Source organism: Psammomys obesus, unplaced genomic scaffold (assembly GCF_907164565.1).
Source record: "Psammomys obesus unplaced genomic scaffold, mPsaObe1.curated_primary_1811, whole genome shotgun sequence".
NCBI lineage: Eukaryota > Metazoa > Chordata > Mammalia > Rodentia > Muridae > Psammomys > Psammomys obesus.
The window spans coordinates 2197306-2215126 of record NW_026590707.1 but is presented as its reverse complement, the minus strand read 5'-3'; the positions used below and the strand labels follow the sequence as shown (position 1 = coordinate 2215126).

Here is a 17821-nt window from a genome sequence, read left to right as displayed (position 1 = left end):
AAAGGCTATCATTCTATCATCTATATAGATTTTACCTATTTGTTTTTGAGGCAAGGTCTCCTATCCAGCTTTGGTTGACCTGTAACTCTCTATATAGACCAGTCTGACCTTGAACTCACAGAGTTGCACCTTCTTCAATCTCTCGGTATAATCTATTAGTTTAAAAGTGTTTTAAAATATTTTTAATTACAGTTTATTCATTTTGTTTCCCACCTGTAGCTCCCTTCCTCTTCCTTTCCCAATCCCACTCTCCCTCCTTTTCTCCACCCATGCCCTTCCCCCAGTCCACTGATAGGGGAGGTCCTCCTCTCCTTCCATCTGATCTTAGTTTATCAGGTTTCATCAGGAGTGGCTACATAGATTCTATAGTGTGAAATCTGAAGCTTTGACTTAGCTAGCAGGTGGACCTGGGTAGAGTTCTGGCCTTTAGCAAACTCTTTACATTTCAGTTTTATCACATACAAAATGATGCAAAGATAATTTATGCCTCAAAAGATTTGTGAATACAGAATAAGACAGTACAGAAATGCGCATGTGTCATACCTGATACTTGTGGTATACTTTTTCTTCAGTGAACACCTGGAAAACAATGAACCACAGATCTTGGTATATATAGATCTTGGTATAAATTTGCTCAATGATTTTATTGATGATTAAATGCTGATATCTCAAGCCAGATAAGTGTCCTTTCGATGTGCCCCTGTGAGCTTTGTTACTTTCTCTATTGTTTTCATATTAATCCCCTCATAGCTTGCTTTCATGTTGCTGATGAGAGAATGCTAGAGAGGATGTCAATGGAATGGAAGATGTATTACAAGACTCACAAAGACCTGAAAGTCATTCTTATGGAGGATATTAGTGGGGAATAGAATACAATAAAGAATTATAACATGAGAAATAGATTACACTTTGGCATCATTCTAGAATGCATGATTAGGACCAATAGGTAAGAGTTACAAAATGGTTTAACATAAGGAACGACTTACTATCAATTAAAGGAATTAAACATGGAAAAAATGATGTCTCATCAGTGAGAAACTCTCAGGGGGTTAAAAACCTAATAGAGCAAGGCACCATCCTTATGTTCTCAAGCAAAAGAATTACATTTCTCTAGAAATGAAAACAAGAATATGATAAGGGGAAGAGAGTGACTTGTCACTAGGGGTCACAAGTTTCCTTCTGTCTCTTGGCTTTGAGGGACACTTGGTGAAAGGTGTGACTTTGTGAGGGATAGTTCTTAAGCGTAGAAAGAATTAGGGCATTAGTTGAAGTGGCTGATAAGGGAAAGAATCACCTCTGTCACCATGAATTTTCCACAGCATTTGAGAAATCAGCACTGTTTGCTTAAGCAAATGGCACACCTACACCCATATATTGTTCACTTGTATGTGCCTGTCTCACTTCATTCATTTCCCTCATGCCCTTTGCATTGACACACTGTAATATTCCCACTCAACAACCAATGAAGTTATGAACACTAAATTAATTGTGCTATGCTCACATTATTTGTAATAGTTCAGAGGAAAATCCATTGCCCATCATGTAATTGTCAAAAGAAAGCATATCATAGAAGACGGGCTTTTCTTTTTAGCATTTTCAGGAGCTCTATCCAGGAATAAGTGGGGTTGTTAGGCCTTTTGATCGGCATAACTAGTGTGGGATTTTTAAGAAGGTTGAAAATCACTTTTAAAGGGTGCATGGTCACTGTTAGTATGCCCTTTGGGGATTTCCTTGGGTCATTTAAGGTTAAAAGGCCTTGCCCATAAAATGTTTTGCAAAGAAATGTTTATTTGGCCCATTTATTAGCTTCAGACTGTCCTCATTTGAGGACTCACATAGCCCTTCTCAGTTTACTTCAGTAAAAGAAGTGACAGAGGGATGGCTATATGTGGTGACACTTATACCAGTTAGAAAATTTTGTACTTCAAGTTTCAGAATACACATTCCTTTATCTTTTAGTGTGAAGATACTGCTGTGTAGTGTTCTGCCACTCCTGGGCCTTTGCTTGAGAATACTTCTGATTTACAAATGCCAAGAAGAGGGACTAAGACAAGCTCTCACTTCTTTTTTTTTTTTTTTTATTAGTGTTTCTTCTTTCTTTCTTTCTTTCTTTCTTTCTTTCTTTCTTTCTTTCTTTCTTTCTTTCTTTCTTTATTAAATATAATAAATTTTTATATTAATCACAGGTTATTTATTTTGTATCCCAGCTATAGCTCCCTTCCTCATTCCCTCCCAATCCCACCCTCCCACCATTATCTCCTCCCTGCCCTTTTCCAAGTCCACTGATAAAGGAGGACATCCTCCCCTTCCATCTAACCCAGCTTATCAGGTCTCTTCAGGACTGGCTGCAATGTCCTCTTCTGTGGCCTAGCAAGGCTGCTCCTTCCTTGGGCAGAGCTCACCATTGAGTTCATGTCAGAAATAGTCCCTGTTCCCCTTACTAGAGAACCCACTTGGATACTGAGCTACCATGGATTATATCTGAGCAGGGGTTCTAGGTCATATCCAAACATTGTCCTTGGTTGGAGCAACAGTCTCATGAAAGATCCCTGTGCCCTTATATATTTGGTCCTTTTGGAGCTCCTGTCCTCTCCAGGTCTTACTAACTCTCCATTCTTTCATATGATTCCCTGCACTCTGCCAAAGGTTTGGTTATGAGTCTTAATATTTGCTTTGATACACTGCTAGGTAGAGTCAGAGGCCCTCTGGGGCAGGCTCCTGTCTTGTTACTCAGCAATTAAAAATGAGGAAATCATGAAATTTGCAAGCAAATGGTGGGACCTAAAAACAATCATCCTGAGTGAAGTATCCCGAAAGCAGAAAGATACACATGATATATACTCACTTATATAGACCTATAAGATATGATAAACATAATGAAATCTATACACCTAAGGAAGATAAACAAGAAAGAGGACCCAGGGTATGATGATCAATCCTCATTTAGAAAAACAAATGGGATAGACATTGGATGTAGGAGAAAGCTCTCACTTCTTAAAGCTTTTCTTTGACCATCTATTTCCACATAATTGGTCAATGAGTCTGTTAACAGTGTTTTTTAGGTAGCAGACAGGTTACAGTGGAGGTTTTTTTTTCACAATATTTTTATTGATTATTTGGGAATTTTACACCACACACCCCACCACACTTACTTTCCAATCCTTCCAGGTCCACCCGATTTGCCCTCCCCCCCAACACACACACCAAAAAAAAAAAAAAAAAAAAAAAAATACAGTTTGCATTGTCCATATACTCATTGGAGAATGGTCAAACTCCTGGTGGCCAGCCCCTTAAAGAAAACCTACATTTACCACCTACATTCCCACCAGAAGCCATCAACTGTAAATAGCTACACTTTGGCATCCATATCACAATTTTTAAAATTAAAATTTATTTTTTATAATTTATTTACTTTACATCCCGATTGTAACCCCCCCCTCCCTCTTCTCCTCCCAGGCTCATTCTCCCTCCCTTTTGGCCCTACATCCTTCCCCTAGTCCTCAGAAAGAGGGAACCCCCCTCCTCTACAATCTGACCCCAGCCTATCAAGTTTCATCAGGACTGCCTGCATCCTCCTCCTCTGAGGCCTGCCAAGGCTGTCCTTCCAGGGGAAAGTGATCAAAGAGCAGGCAACAGAGTCTTTGTCAGAGACAGCCTCTGTTTTCCTTACTAGGAAACCCATATGGAGACTCAGCTGCCTATAGGCTACATCTAAACAGGGTATCTTGGTCTTCCCCATGTATGATTCTTGGTTGGTGCATTAGTCTCTGCAGGACCACCTGGGCCCAGAGTTTTTGGTTTTGTTGGTCTTCATGTGGAGCTTCTGTCCCCTCTGGGAACTCGTATCTCCCTAATTCTTCCATAGGACTCCCTGTGCTGTGCTCTCTTTGGGTGGAGTCTTTCAGAGGACATCTATTGTAGGCTCCCACTGTCTATTATATTTTCCCATCTGAATGAGAATTAAGCATTCTCTCTAGGGTCGTCCTTGTTACTTATCTTCTTTAGGTCTGTGGATTATAGCATGGTTATCCTATATTATATGACTAACATCTGCTTATAAGTGTATATATACCATGCATGTCTTTCTGGTTCTGAGCTTACTCTCTCAGGATAATCTTTTCTAGTTCCCACCATTTGCTTGCAAATTTCCTCTTTTTTTTTTTAATAGCTGAGTAGTATTCCATTGTGTAAATGTGCCACAATTTCTGTATTCATTCTTTTGTTGAAGGACATCTATGATGTTTCCAGATTCTGGCTATTATAAATAAAGCTGCAATAAACATAGTTGAGCAAGTGTCCTTGTATGGTGGAGCATCTTTTGAGTTTATGCCTAGGAGTGTTATAGCTGGGTCTTGAAGTAGCACTATTCCTGTAAAGTATCTTGGTATAACTCTAACTAAGCAAGTGAAAACTTGTATGAAAAAAACTTCAAGTCTCTGAAGAAAACAAAAATTAAAGAAGATATCAGAAGATGCAAAGCTCTCTCCCATGTTCATGGATCAGTAAGATTATCATAGTAAAAGTAACCATCCTACCAAAAGCAATCTACAGATTTAATGCAATTCCCATCAAAATGGCAACACAATTCTTTACAGACCTTGAAAGAAAAATTCTCAACTTCATATGGAAAAACAAAACAAAACAAAACAAATAACCGAGAAGAGCGAAAACAGTCCTGTACAACAAAAGGTCTTCTGCAGGTTTCTCTATCCCTGACTAGAGCTATACTATACAACAACTGTAATAAAAACTGTTGGTACTGGCATAGAAAGAGACTGGTGGATCAATGGAATTGAATCAGAGACCCAGAAATAAACCCACACACCTATGGACATTTGATTTTTGACAAAGAAGTCAAAACCATAATATAGAAAAAGGGATAACACCTTCAGCAGATGATGCTGGTCTAACTGGATGTCTAAATGTAGAAAAATGCAAATAGGTCCATATTTATCACTATGAACAAAACTAAAGTCCAAGTGGATCAAAGACCTTAACATAAAACCAGACACACTAAATCGATTAGAAGAAAAAGTGGGGAAGAGTCTAGAACTCATTGGCACAGGAGACAACGTCCTGAACAGAACACCAACAGCACAGGCTCTCAGATCAACAATCAATAAGTGGAACCTCACGAAACTTAAAAGCTTCTGTAATGCAAAGGACACTGTCCTCAGAACAAAGGACAGCCTACAGACTGGGAAAGGATCTTCACCAACCCTATATCTGACAGAGGGCTAATATCCAGAATATATAAAGAACTAAAGAAGTTAAAAAGCAACAAATCAAGTAATCCAATTAAAAAATGGGGCACAGAGCTAAATAGAGAAATCTCTGTAGAGGAATATAGAACGGCAAAGAAACATTTAAAAAAAATGCTCAATGTCCTTAGTCATCAGGGAAATGCAAATCAAACGACCCTGAGATTTCAACTTACACCCATCAGAATGGCTAAGATTAAAAACTCAAGTGACAATACATGCTGAAGAGGATGTAGAGAAAGAGGAACCCTCCTCCATTGCTGGTGGGAATGTAAACTTGTACAACCACTTTGGAAATAAATCTGTTGCTTTCTCAGACAATTAGGAATAGCATTTCCTTAAGATCCAACTATACCACTCCTAGGCATATATCGAAAAGATGCTCAGGACACAGCAAGGACATTTGCTCAACCATGTTCGTAGCAGTTTTATTCATAATAGCCAGAACTTGGAAACAACCCAGATGTCCCTCAACAGAGGAATAGATACAGAAATTGCGGTACATTTACACAACAGAATACTACTTAGCAATTAAAAACAAGGAAATCATGAAATTTGCAGGCAAATGGTGGGATCTAGAAAAGATCAACCTGAGTGAGGCATCCCAGAAGGAGAAAGACACACATGGTATATACTCACTTATAACTGGATGTTAGACATATAATATAAGATAAACATACTAAAATGTGTACATGTAAAGAAGATAAAAAGTAGGACCCTGGGTAAGATTATCAATCCTCACTCAGAAAGAAAAATGGGATGGACGTTGGAAGAAGGAAAAAACAGGAAACAGGACAGGAGCCTGCCACAGAGGGCCTCTGAAAGACTCAACCCAACAGTGTGTAAAAGCAGATGCTGAGACTCATAACCAAACTCTGGGCAGAGTGCAGGGAATCTTATGAAAGAAGGGAGAGATAGAAATGCCTGGAGAGGACAGGATATTCACAAGGAGAGCAACAGAACCAAAATATCTGGGCACAGGTTTTTTTCTGAGACTGATACTCTAATCAAGGACCATTCATGGAGATAACCTAGAACCCCTGCACAGATGTAGTCCATGACAGCTCAGTATCCAAGTGGGTTCTCTAGTAAGGGCAACAGGGGCTGTCTCTGACATGAACTCAGTGGCTGGTTCTTTGATCACCTCCCCCCTGGAGTGTACAGCCTTGCCAGGCCACAGAGGAAGCCAATGCAGGCAGTCCTGATGAGACCTGATAAGCTAGGATCAGATGGAAGGGGAAGAAGACCTCTCCTATCAGTGGACTTGGAGAGGGGCATGGGAGAAGAAGAGGGAGGGAGCGGTTGGGAGGGACTGAGGGAAGGGCTACAGCTGGGATACAAAATGAATCAACTATAATTATTATAAAAAATAAAAATTTAATTTAAAAAATCTGTTAGAAGAAAAAGTGGCAAAGAGCCTTGAACTCATTGGCATAGAAGAAAACTTTCTGAACACAACACCAACATATCAACAATTTTAAGAGTTCTCTGATGGTTTTCTATCCAGGCTGTTACTTTGTCTGTGAGGGAATAGGGTTTGTCATAGGAGCCTTTTATGTCCCTGTTTATCAAGTATGAGCCTGCAGTCATTAGTAGCACAGGAAAGGTCACTTCTTTGCCCTTTACAGTTAGTCGGAGCACAGATCGTGGACTTACAAATGGTTTCTGGTGACAGCACCTGCCAGGGACCTCAGCATGGTCTTCAATGGTAGTACAGATCATGGACATCAACACAGATCCCTGAATGCAGTAGGACCAAAGACCCAGACATGGCCCTTGGCAGCAGCATGGACCACAGATATCAACATAGTCTCAGGTGGCTGCACAGGCCACTCAGTCCACATGGCCCCTAGCTGAAAGCAAAGCTTACAAGTGTCAGGATGGTCTTAAGCTGTGGCCCAGACTAGGGTATCCATATGGCCATCAGTGGTTACTTGGGCCAGGGACATCAACATGATCTTGGCTGCTATGGGACCATGGACACCCACATGAACCTCCATTTTCAACGTTGTCTGAGACAGCTGACCATGGATACCAAAGTGGCTTCCAGGGGCAGCCCTGATCACAGAGATCCTTCTAGGAGGTCCAAATCCAGTAAAAAAAACCACTCTTCATCCTGGACACTCTGTTGCTCAGAACTAGGGAGACTGTGTGACTTGGCAGCATTTTCCAGGGCTGAGTCGAGTGTAAACTCCAGGCTGCTGTTCACCACCCTGGTGGCTCTACTCTGAAACAACACATTCTCCTCTCCACCATGGCTCTCTCTCTCAGGGTGTTTTTATTTAAGGAGCCAGGGAAGCAGTTGGATTGGTAGTGATGGGCATCTTACCCATCTTCTGTTCATTCTTTTCCTATAAAGCAGGGAGAATTGCCAAGTCACAGACGGATGTTGCTTCATAGAACCAAAGGTGGTGTTGAGGAGCACGATGTCAGCCTCCTCACCCTGCTGTGAGGGTGACCTATCCTAAAGAATAGGTCATGTTTTCCTTTAGGAACAACGCTTATAATACCTTTTCAAGGTAGGCTTCTTTTTAGAGTGACATCAGTTGCATGTAAATATATGTTTTTCATTAAAAAGTCCGAACCTGAATTGTTTACAACAGACTCACTAAACTTGGAGGTGGTGGGTGAGGAGGTAATTTGCTTCAGTAACTTTCATATAAAGATTCCCAGTTATTACTGAAAAGGAAGCTCCCTCAAAGCTCTATTTCATGTCAAACTTTAAGAAAACCTCAAGTTCTGAATTATCAAACCTAAAAACTGTGAAATATTATATTATATTGTGGTTAAACTTTAATATAATTCTTAGGATTTATATGAATGGTGTCTTTTGCTAGATTCCTAGTAATGTTTCTTATTTTCTATTTTCTATATATCTAAGTGCCGACTTTCCTGCCACTATGTCAGAGCCCTGGCTCCCTTGTGTTTGTCTTTGGCAACACATTGCCTTTTCCTCTTGAGTCAAATGCCTTCCTTGAATTTAACCCCCACCTTTTAAGGGCATGGTTTGGGGGTATTACCAGAGCAAAGAAGCCATTATGTTAATGAGTAACATCTCCGGCGTCTACCATAATGTTGTTTCCTTAGGGTTTGCTCAGAGCTTTCTCTATGCCAGAGGATGGAGACGTGTTTTGTTGAACAGTGACAGGGTAAATCCTACTCTGAAATGGAGCAGCACCTCACCAGTCTTCTCAGCTTGATTCTCAGTATACTCTGCTCTGCTCTGGAGCTGAGAATGGCTGTGGTAGTTATAATCTGTTGTTTGGAATGAGCCTTTTTTTTTTTTGACAAAATTATATTACTCAAAAATGCAGTGAAAATAAATGTGCTGTTCTAGTATACTTCTGCTAACCAAATGTCTAGTTTACACTTGCCAATGCTATGTTGCACTTTATACGTGAGGCTTTGCCTTTTGAATGCCACTGTTACTATTAAAGTCACACACCTATGACATTACAGTTAGTAGAGGAAGTATAAACCTATAACATACAATCAGGTAAAGCGTATAAGACTTGACAATAACTATGTTTTTGCTAATGAATTTACTTTGTTATATATCTTATTGTTTTGGGGAATTTTCGTTCTTTTAAAGACAGTCTTGTCATGTAATCTGGGCTAGTTTACACTGAGTAACCTAGCTGGCCTCAAATTCATGATCCTGTCAACTCAGCTTGGGGTTACAGGATTACAGTAACCATACCTGTCTGTATTCTTATTTTTTTTATTTACTACTACTTGAAATGTTTATTATAAGATACTATGTCATTCTGTGCCACTAGCAGCCTCATAACCCCACATGAACCACACTTTTTGATTGTATCACGTGCCACATCAAGCATCAACCCGTGTACCATGTAGACTTGGATAAATACACATCATGACGCTGAAACAATGGCATCCCCGTTGTCTTCATCTTCCCGCAGCCATGAAATCAGCAAGTGCAGCTTCTCAAGAGCCACTTTCCCATTCAGCCTCAATGCCTCCACTTTGGTGATGACCTCTGTTGGTACAGTGGTCTCTTCTCTTTTGCTAAATCTTACTCTTCGGAAGGGGATTGAGGCTAAGTGGGGATAACCACGTATTTTGTGAAACTGAAAAGGGAGTTTCCAATAATTATTCTGAGAAAACAGACATAAATTAACACTGTCCAGGAACCTGTTGTCACTGTACATGAAAAAAAAAAGCTGTGATCTAATTGTTTATTTTACTGCACAAGTATTTCTTTGTGGAGGAGGTTTTTACTTTAATAGAGATGAAGGTATTAAATTAAAAAATAGTTTCTAGTCAGAGAATTAACAGAACAGCCTTAAAATAAAAATAAGGTTAATGGTCTCCATTGCCTACACTTAAGGCTGGCTTTGTGTAATACCTTAACAGTCACCTCAATGCTTAGATATAATCAAAAGAAGAAAAACAAGACTATTGATAATTGCCTAAACAAGTTAGCTATGCATTTCCCCTTTGGAGGAGGGTGAGACACACAAATTGATCATGCTGTTGTTTAAAAATATTTATTAATTCAATAAACCTTATATACATGCCATCTTTAGTGGCTGGCCTTTTCTTCCAAAATGACAAATAGAAGAATGAGTCGTTTGATTACTGAGTTTGCTTCTGTACTTCTGCATTTCAGAAGGAGATGGCAGCATTGAGCCTCGGCTGTGATGTACCACTATTTGGAGGAGCTTAAAAATCTTGGTAGAAAGAACTATCATTTTAGTTAAGCTCAGTTCATCTCCTGAGATTTCATTTTCTACCCTCTTCCACCCACTCTGTATCCTCTCATGGAGAATAAGCGAGTGTTCCAATGCATTGTTGATTAAGTCTGTTATATAAGAAGACTATTAAATTACTTATTCTCATTTGTAGACATCTAAAAATGCCAGCCTCTGGAATATATGGGAAAGAACTTCTAAAATAAAGTGAGGGCCAGCTCTAAGGTATGTTTATGATGTGACTGTTTTTCTAAGACTTTGACAGGAAAAATTAACTTTACATTCCCAGTACTCAAAACACTTTACTGATCTACACCGTATGGTAAATAAATTTGTTCTTTGGGATACACTTTTCAAGTTTTCTTCCCTTTCAGGGAGAGAGGGCACTAGGCTACTGCTAAGAAAAAGATTTTTCTAGGGCTGCTGCTCTGAAGAACCACTTAGATTATGAGGAATTTACTTTCTTCTGCTCACACCCTCTGTCACGCCTGCTTTCCAAACTTTAAATTAAAAAAAAGGTTATTCATGTAGCTTTAGCTGTGTGTTGAAAAACAAAATGAGGAACAGTGCTCTGTGTCAATATAAAAAAGTAATTGAGCAGCACAGTTTTAAAGCTGTAAACTATGGGAAAAATAGAATACTACCATGTTTACCAGCAAGTCTTAGTAAGTTGTTTTTAAAAGTGTAAACCATGATTCGCAAACGGAGGTGCCAAGTCAAAGGATGTGAATGGCAGTTGGAGTGGCACTGAGTTCTGCATGTTGCGTTTGAAACAGTTGCCCCTGCCATGCTTAAGATACACAGAAGAAGTATTTTAACAGAAGAGATTATGAGGTTTTCCTTGAAATCTGGACAATTAAATAACATAAAAAGGTGAATAGTTGTTTAGTTTGGTTATCATAGATAGCAAGATTTTCTTTTGCACCATAACTTTTATAATGTTAAAATTATTGTTGAATTGTTATGTGACATATAAGTTATGGAGTTAGCTAAGCAAGCAATTCTGTTTGGTTCCCAATATACATGAGGGAGCCAATTGAGACATCTTCATTTCATATTGTTCCGATAAGTTTAATGGCATTTTTTTTTTAAACTAAAAGGAAATTTCTTCTCAGCTGGACTCTTTCACTGTAGGTTTTCATCGCAAACTTTGAACATGAGAACACAGCTATTATTCTTTATTAGAAGGATATGTTCTGGTTAGTTTCAAAAGGTCTGATGAGTGAAGGCCAACAGTGTGCACACCCTTAAAATGTAGTGTTGAGGTCCCATCTACTGTGAGAATGAAGACCATTCTCAGCAATCAGACATGTTGACATCACTCTGAAGGGGTGCAAGTCATCTTGAAGGGCCCCAGGGGAACCCTACGGAGGGACTTCAATCACATCAATGTAGAGCTGAGTCTTCTTGGAAAGAAAAAGAAGAGGCTCCAGGCTGACAAATGGTGGGGCAACAGAAATGAACTCGCCACTGTCAGAACCATCTGCAGTCAAGTTCAGAACATGATCAAGGGTGGTACACTGGGCTTCCAATGCAAGATGAGGTCTGTGTATGCTCACTTCCCCATCAACGTCATTATCCAGGAAAATGGATCTTTGGTTGAAGTTTGAAATTTCCTGGGTGAAAAATACATCTGCAGGGTTCGGATGAGGACAGGTGCTGCTTGTTCTGTCTCTCAAGCCCAGAGGATGAATTAATTGAAGGAAATGTATTGAACTCATCTCAAATTCAGTGGCTCTGATTTAGCAAGCCACGACAGTTAAAAACAAGGATATCAAAAAGTTTTTGGATGGTATCTATGTGTCTGAAAAGGGAACTGTGCAGCAGGCTGATGAATAAGACCTAAGTTATCTTGCTCCAGAAACATGATCCTGAATTATAAGTACAATTTGGGGTGTCTTTGGGAATAAAAGACTTATTTTTTTAAAAAGGTAGTGTTGAAGTTAGAAGGAATAACTACATTTTCTAGTATGAGTTCATCTTAAGCATTGTAAGAGGCATGTAAAGCAACTCTATAGGCATTGTCAGGAAGCTTTTATGATCCTCAAAATTCCAAGCAATACTAGGCTAATTAAAATTAGATGCTGTGCCTTTGATTTAGGTGTGGACAGTCAGTACCAAACTTTACCTTGATAAACAGGTAGAAGTCAGAGGTTGTAGTTTCTACCATATGCTGTAGTAATTGAAGCATGCTGTCTTAGACACAACACATAGTCTATAATGTTTATTGATTATATCCTTCTTGGTATTATTTAGTCTTTCTCTCTTTCTTCTTCCTACCTCTCTCTCTCTCTGTGTGTGTGTATGTGTATATATCTCAGACCTTGATTGCAACACATGGTCTCATGTGTTACAGACAATTGATCTATTGACTAAGCTATATCCCTAACCCACTTCCTCTTTGAAACACCTTAAATTTAAATTTTCTCTAGAGTTCTGAACCACCATGTGGGTGCTGGAAACTGAAGTTATGACCTCTGGTCCAGCAATATACACTCTTAACCACTGAGCTATCATCTAATTTTCTTATCCTCTGTGTGTTCTCTTGTACAAGCTGTGTTTTCTGCATCTAAATCTACAATATGAACCTCTCAGCACTTCTTTCAGGACTCATGTTATTAATATTTAAGTTTTTCATGTAGTTTTTAAGTAAAAGAAACACATGAGATCTTTAAACACGTTGGCTGAAATGCTGAATTGTGATTGCAGTTATAGTAACTGTAGCATCCATTGGCCCTTAGCTCAGTTAAAACACTGTAGTCTTGCAATGTGTGAAATCTTACGGTAGTGTGGAGCGAGACAAGTGATTAATCCTGATGTTTTAGCCAGGCTTTAGCTGTCTTACTGTTTTTAGTCCTGTTGAGGCTAGATGCTGTCATCTGTATGATCCTCCTTAACTCTTGAGCAGCTTAAGCAGGAAGATAACAAAGTGAGATCCTCTTCTACCCTGGGTGGGTTTCTAGGAGCAGCTGACCACTGTTACCAACATGCAGTGCGTTTGCATTTGATAGCTTCTGCACCAGGTAAATAAGCCCGAGGACCGCTCTTACATTTTCATCTTTGAGTGAAAAATTAGCTACTCTTCTCTTTTCTAGCTTGTTGAACTCTCCTGTACTTTCCGTGTTGGGCTGGGCATAGGGAGCTAATGTGTTTCCTGTTGATGTGTGATTTATAAAGAAAACAAATTCCATTGATTCATTCGAATGTTCATCAGTCTCCTCTAGAAACTGGTGATGTGGAGAACTTTCAAGGGCCTGTCCTGTTTTCAATACTTTGTAGCATCGATTCTTGGCAAACTTCAGTGGGACCTTGGCAAGAGTCTCCTTCTAGACCTGGGCTTCATTATGGTGTATAAAGAGTCACCTCTCTTAGCCAGGCTTGTCTGGATATAGCCCCAGGGAAAAGACGCCAGAGAGTCTAGGACACTTGGTCTTAAAGACACTATCCTTGATTGAGCGGTCAGAGAATATGTGTTAGCCAAAGGCTTGATGATATGCTGGTATCTGGCCATCCCGCATTTGGAGCAGGATGCTCTTCTGGATAACAGCTTCACCATTCCAGTTTTCATTGAGCCATAACAATCACTATGTTCTGTTGAAGTGCCTGTCATACTGCCATGACACAAATTTACCTAGGTTTTTTTTTTTTTTTTTTTTTGGCATACCATAGAAACTTGCCTTGTATACAGAGAGAAAGCATTAAAATTCTTATTTTTAAAAACAAGAATGAAATCTAACAAGACACTCCCTACAACTGGGGCTTTGATTAAGTTGACCCTCACCTTTGCACAGTGACAATGAGAACGAAACTTCCTGAAGTATTGATAATACGAAATTTAACAGACTGTTTACTCACTCTTAAAAATAGCACATTTTATTAGAACAACCTCAGAGGACCATTAAGAAAATTATTTAAGAATTTGGACAACAACAAATAATAAGAGTCTAGTAAAACTGGATTTTTTTTTATCTTTAAAGCTTCTAATATACTTGGTCTATTTAGAAAACAAACACATTTAATTGTTTCCATCTCAACTCTCTCTAGTGAGTTCAGCTTTTAGTCATTGTGCAAATAAGTTGGTCTTAGTTGCTTTGCTGTATTTCAAACATCATTTCAAATTAGGGTTTAATGTGGTTTGAAGGTTTTTCCAGAATAGTCACTCTACTGTTGTCTAAGGGTGGTTGATTACTTTTATCTTTTCCAGTTAATGAAAGCCAATATACTTAGAGGAAGGCAAACCCAGCCCTCAGACAATTTGTCATCACACATTGATTGTAATTCTCTGTTTTATTATGACACACAGGAAGAATGCAAAGGCCTAAAGAAAAAGGGAATGTCAAGATCCTACACACTTTTTGCTACATCATGTTGTTTACCTATTTTTTGTGCCATTTTAGTTCCTCTGTATGTAGTTTATTAAAATATGTAGATTCTTTTCAATGTTGGACTAATAGCCTTCAGTAGTTCTTATAAAACTACTGAAAGAGGGAAGTTGTATTAGTTACTTTTCTATATGCTGTGACAAAAATCTGACAAAATCAACTTGAGAAAGGGTTAATTTTGGCTCCCAGCTCAGAAGGAATATAGTCCGCACATGGTGTGGGAGGCAGGGCAGTGGAACTGTAAGGAGGGTGGTTACAGTGTGTTAGGATTCAGGGAACAGAAAGAGATGAACGCTGGTGCCCAGCTGGCTTTCTCATCCCCCCACCCCAGCCACCCTTTTTCTTCTGACCAGGGACCCAGCCCACGGATGGAGACTTCCTTCTCAGCTCATCGTCTCTGGAAACATCTTCACAGATACATCCAGACCTTAGATGACAAAGATGACCTTTGTCATCTAAGTGATTCTAAATCCATTCAAGTTGACAATGAAGATTAGCCAGGTCAAGGCATAAGTTTTAATAATTGCATGTGATATTCTCCAAATTACTGAGGAAAGGAATCCATGTCCATGGAAAAATATAGCTGTCTGTGTACACTTACATAAGCTGTATACACAGAGCCAGTGCACACCCAGCTGATGTGCATAGTATTGATAATTTATTCTTTATTTCATTGTCCTGAGGAATGGGATTAAAGAGTAAAGGGCATATAGTATTTCATGTTTAATAAATCCCATACCCAAATCAACCACTAAATAAAATATCCAGGTAGAGCTATTTGTCATAACAAAAAGGCAATCTTAGCTGTGTGTAGTAGGAGACCAGGAGGTGCCCACGGGACTGTGCAACTGCAGGGCATGATTTCAGATCCTTGTTGAAGTTTCTCTGACTTCTGAAATCTGATCTACCCGCATCTCCACAGAAAGCCTCACAAGTCATCTTACAAAGCTTTCTTAGTGTGACCTGACACTCTAAAACCGGATCTAGCGTTAAGACTCTCTGAGGATTTTGATCCCTGTATCAAAATGGCAGAGACCCTAATGATCGCTGTCTCTTTGTATCTGTTCCTTTGACTTTTTTGAGTTGCTCTCCATTTTTAAGTAAGTAATGAGGTAGAAAAATATTCTTGTATACTTGTTAAGGTGTAATCTAAGCTCCTGTTCCAAAGAGACCCTAAAAGGTAGTAAGTTGGAAAAGAAAGAAGGCATTTAGGAGTTTCTGCCATAATTCAAGGAATCCATACTACTTCTAACATTATCTGCCTTCCCAAGAATATGATTCTAAGTTGCATAATAAAAGGTGAGTTATACTGCTGTATTCTCATCCCAGCCTGCGATGCAAAGTGGAGAGAAAATATCCTTCTAAACAGTGATATGACTAGAAACCAATTACACCACTACTCTTCATAGCCATTGTCTGTGGCTTTGTCATGAGACCACATATTAAACAACCAAAGACTTGTGGAAGTTTAGTTTGGGGAAATGTAGTTATGAAAATAGCTAAAAGTGAGAGCCAATGATGCCATGTCACTGTTGGAAGGAAAGGAAAATGGAAGAAAGGGAGGGAGCAAGGCAGGGAGGGAGGTGAGATCACTACCTGAAGACAGTTTATGGACTCTGCTAAAGCACTGTAAGATGCTCTGTTTTCCTTCATTTCCTTTCCTTTTGTCACTGCTTCTCTCTCTATTTTTCTTCTGTTTGCACAGAATTTCATTTGTTTGTTTGGAGACAGGGTCTCTCTTTGTGTCTCTGACTGTCTTGGAACTCTCTATGTAGACCAGGCTGGACTCAGACTCATAGAGATCTGCTTGACTTTGCCTCCCAAGTGCTAAGAGTAAAGGCTTGGTTGATGCGCTTGAACTTTTTATGCATATACCAATTATATTTGGGTTTCTTTATAGGAGAATAAACCAGAATAGATAAGAAATATGACATTATTACAATAAATTTATTCTTTATAATTGATTCTGTTATTTAATTCTCTAGATTTCAATTTAGAAGTGAATAATAGTAAAATAACAGACACTTTGTAGAGCAAGGTTCTAGTAAGCAGAATGTAATAGTATTGTGAGAGCCATGATCTTCACTTCCTTCCTCCTTTACCCCAGTCTTAAAGTCTTTCCCTGCACTTCAGTCAGTCTTTTGGAATTAATATCTCTATTGATTCTTTTTGCTGTCTACCTGGACTCACAGAACAGCCTTCTTGGGTTTCCTGAAGCACAGTGTCTCGCATTCTAGAACAGGAAAGTATGCACCTCACATGTCAGGCAGGGTTGGGGTAGGACGAGGAAGATGGTTGGCATGCTTGAATCTCTGCTCTCATTTCAGCTAGGGCATGCTTACAACATCAGTTTCTCAGGTTCATGTCATTAGTAAGTTTTGTTCAAGAAGCAAGTCTATGGAAAGTTTAGAGTCTTTTGTTTGAAGCCAGCACTGAGGTTTAGAGAATAGAAATAAATTTTCAAAAGTTTAAAACATTTACATCTTATTCTTGGGCTAGATTTTTTTCCTACTGTAATGTACATTAAATTTTTCTACAAAATTCTTCTATGAGTGATTTCATTGTTGTTGTTGAAAAACTAATTGTGTGTGTGTTTTCCTTTTTGGAACTGTATAGTGGTTTGGCATTGAAAAAACAAACAAATTCTTCCAATACTTTATAGTCTCTTTGAAACCAAGTAATATGTAACTACTAGCCAAGCTTCTGTTCCTTGATTATGAATACTGTATTTAATTGTTAATATGCATGACTGCCTGGAAGGAAAGATATTGCTATGAATTTAACTGATAAGAATTATTAACAATATGGCAAACCCCCCCACATAACTGAATCATGATTGTGGGTGGATGTTATGTGGGCAGAGCTGACTCCATGCCTAGGGAAGAGTGGCCTGGAGAGAAAAAGAGAGAAGTTCCCCAGCAGTCACTTTTCTGCGTCTATCAGTCCTCAGAGTTAGCTCTTGGTTGCATCGTATCTTTATTATAGACTCATGCCTGTCGTTCTGATTTTCCTTCTGTGGAATTAAACCTTGGAAGAGCTTGTCTATTCCCTCTTTCAAGCAGATGTGCTTAACACTACAGAATGGAGTGATGCTTACCCACCTGTTTTCTGTAAGCTTATTAGATAATTTTGGTAAATAGCAGAGTTGTGTTTGTTTTAGTATGTTGTTTTGCATTTAATAATAAAAAAGTGCTCTACAGATTAATTTTCTGGCTAACTCATGCTTGTGCAAACCACTGCAACCTCCTAACATAGAACATAAGCCATAGAAATTCAGAGGAAATGAGCTGTTTGCTTCCCTAGAGTATGATTAGAAAGTCTTACATAGCATTCACAAACTATTACTTTACCACAATTAGACATTTTTTTCACAGGTATGAGAATGGTTCTCATGGAAAGCACTTGTCAATGTAAGGTCAGAAGCTTTGGTTTCAGAATACTATGATATTATAAATACTAACCA

The 17821-nt window shown here is 39.0% G+C and overlaps 1 protein-coding gene and 1 pseudogene across 3 annotated transcripts in view; both read left to right on the top strand.

Moving 5' to 3' along the window:
* Nucleotides 1-17821, top strand: part of Slc25a21 (solute carrier family 25 member 21) — a 532806-nt gene that overhangs the window by 48214 nt on the left and 466771 nt on the right. The gene's annotated exons all lie outside the window — the stretch shown is intronic.
* On the top strand, nucleotides 11260-11820 carry LOC129678027 (60S ribosomal protein L9-like; annotated as a pseudogene).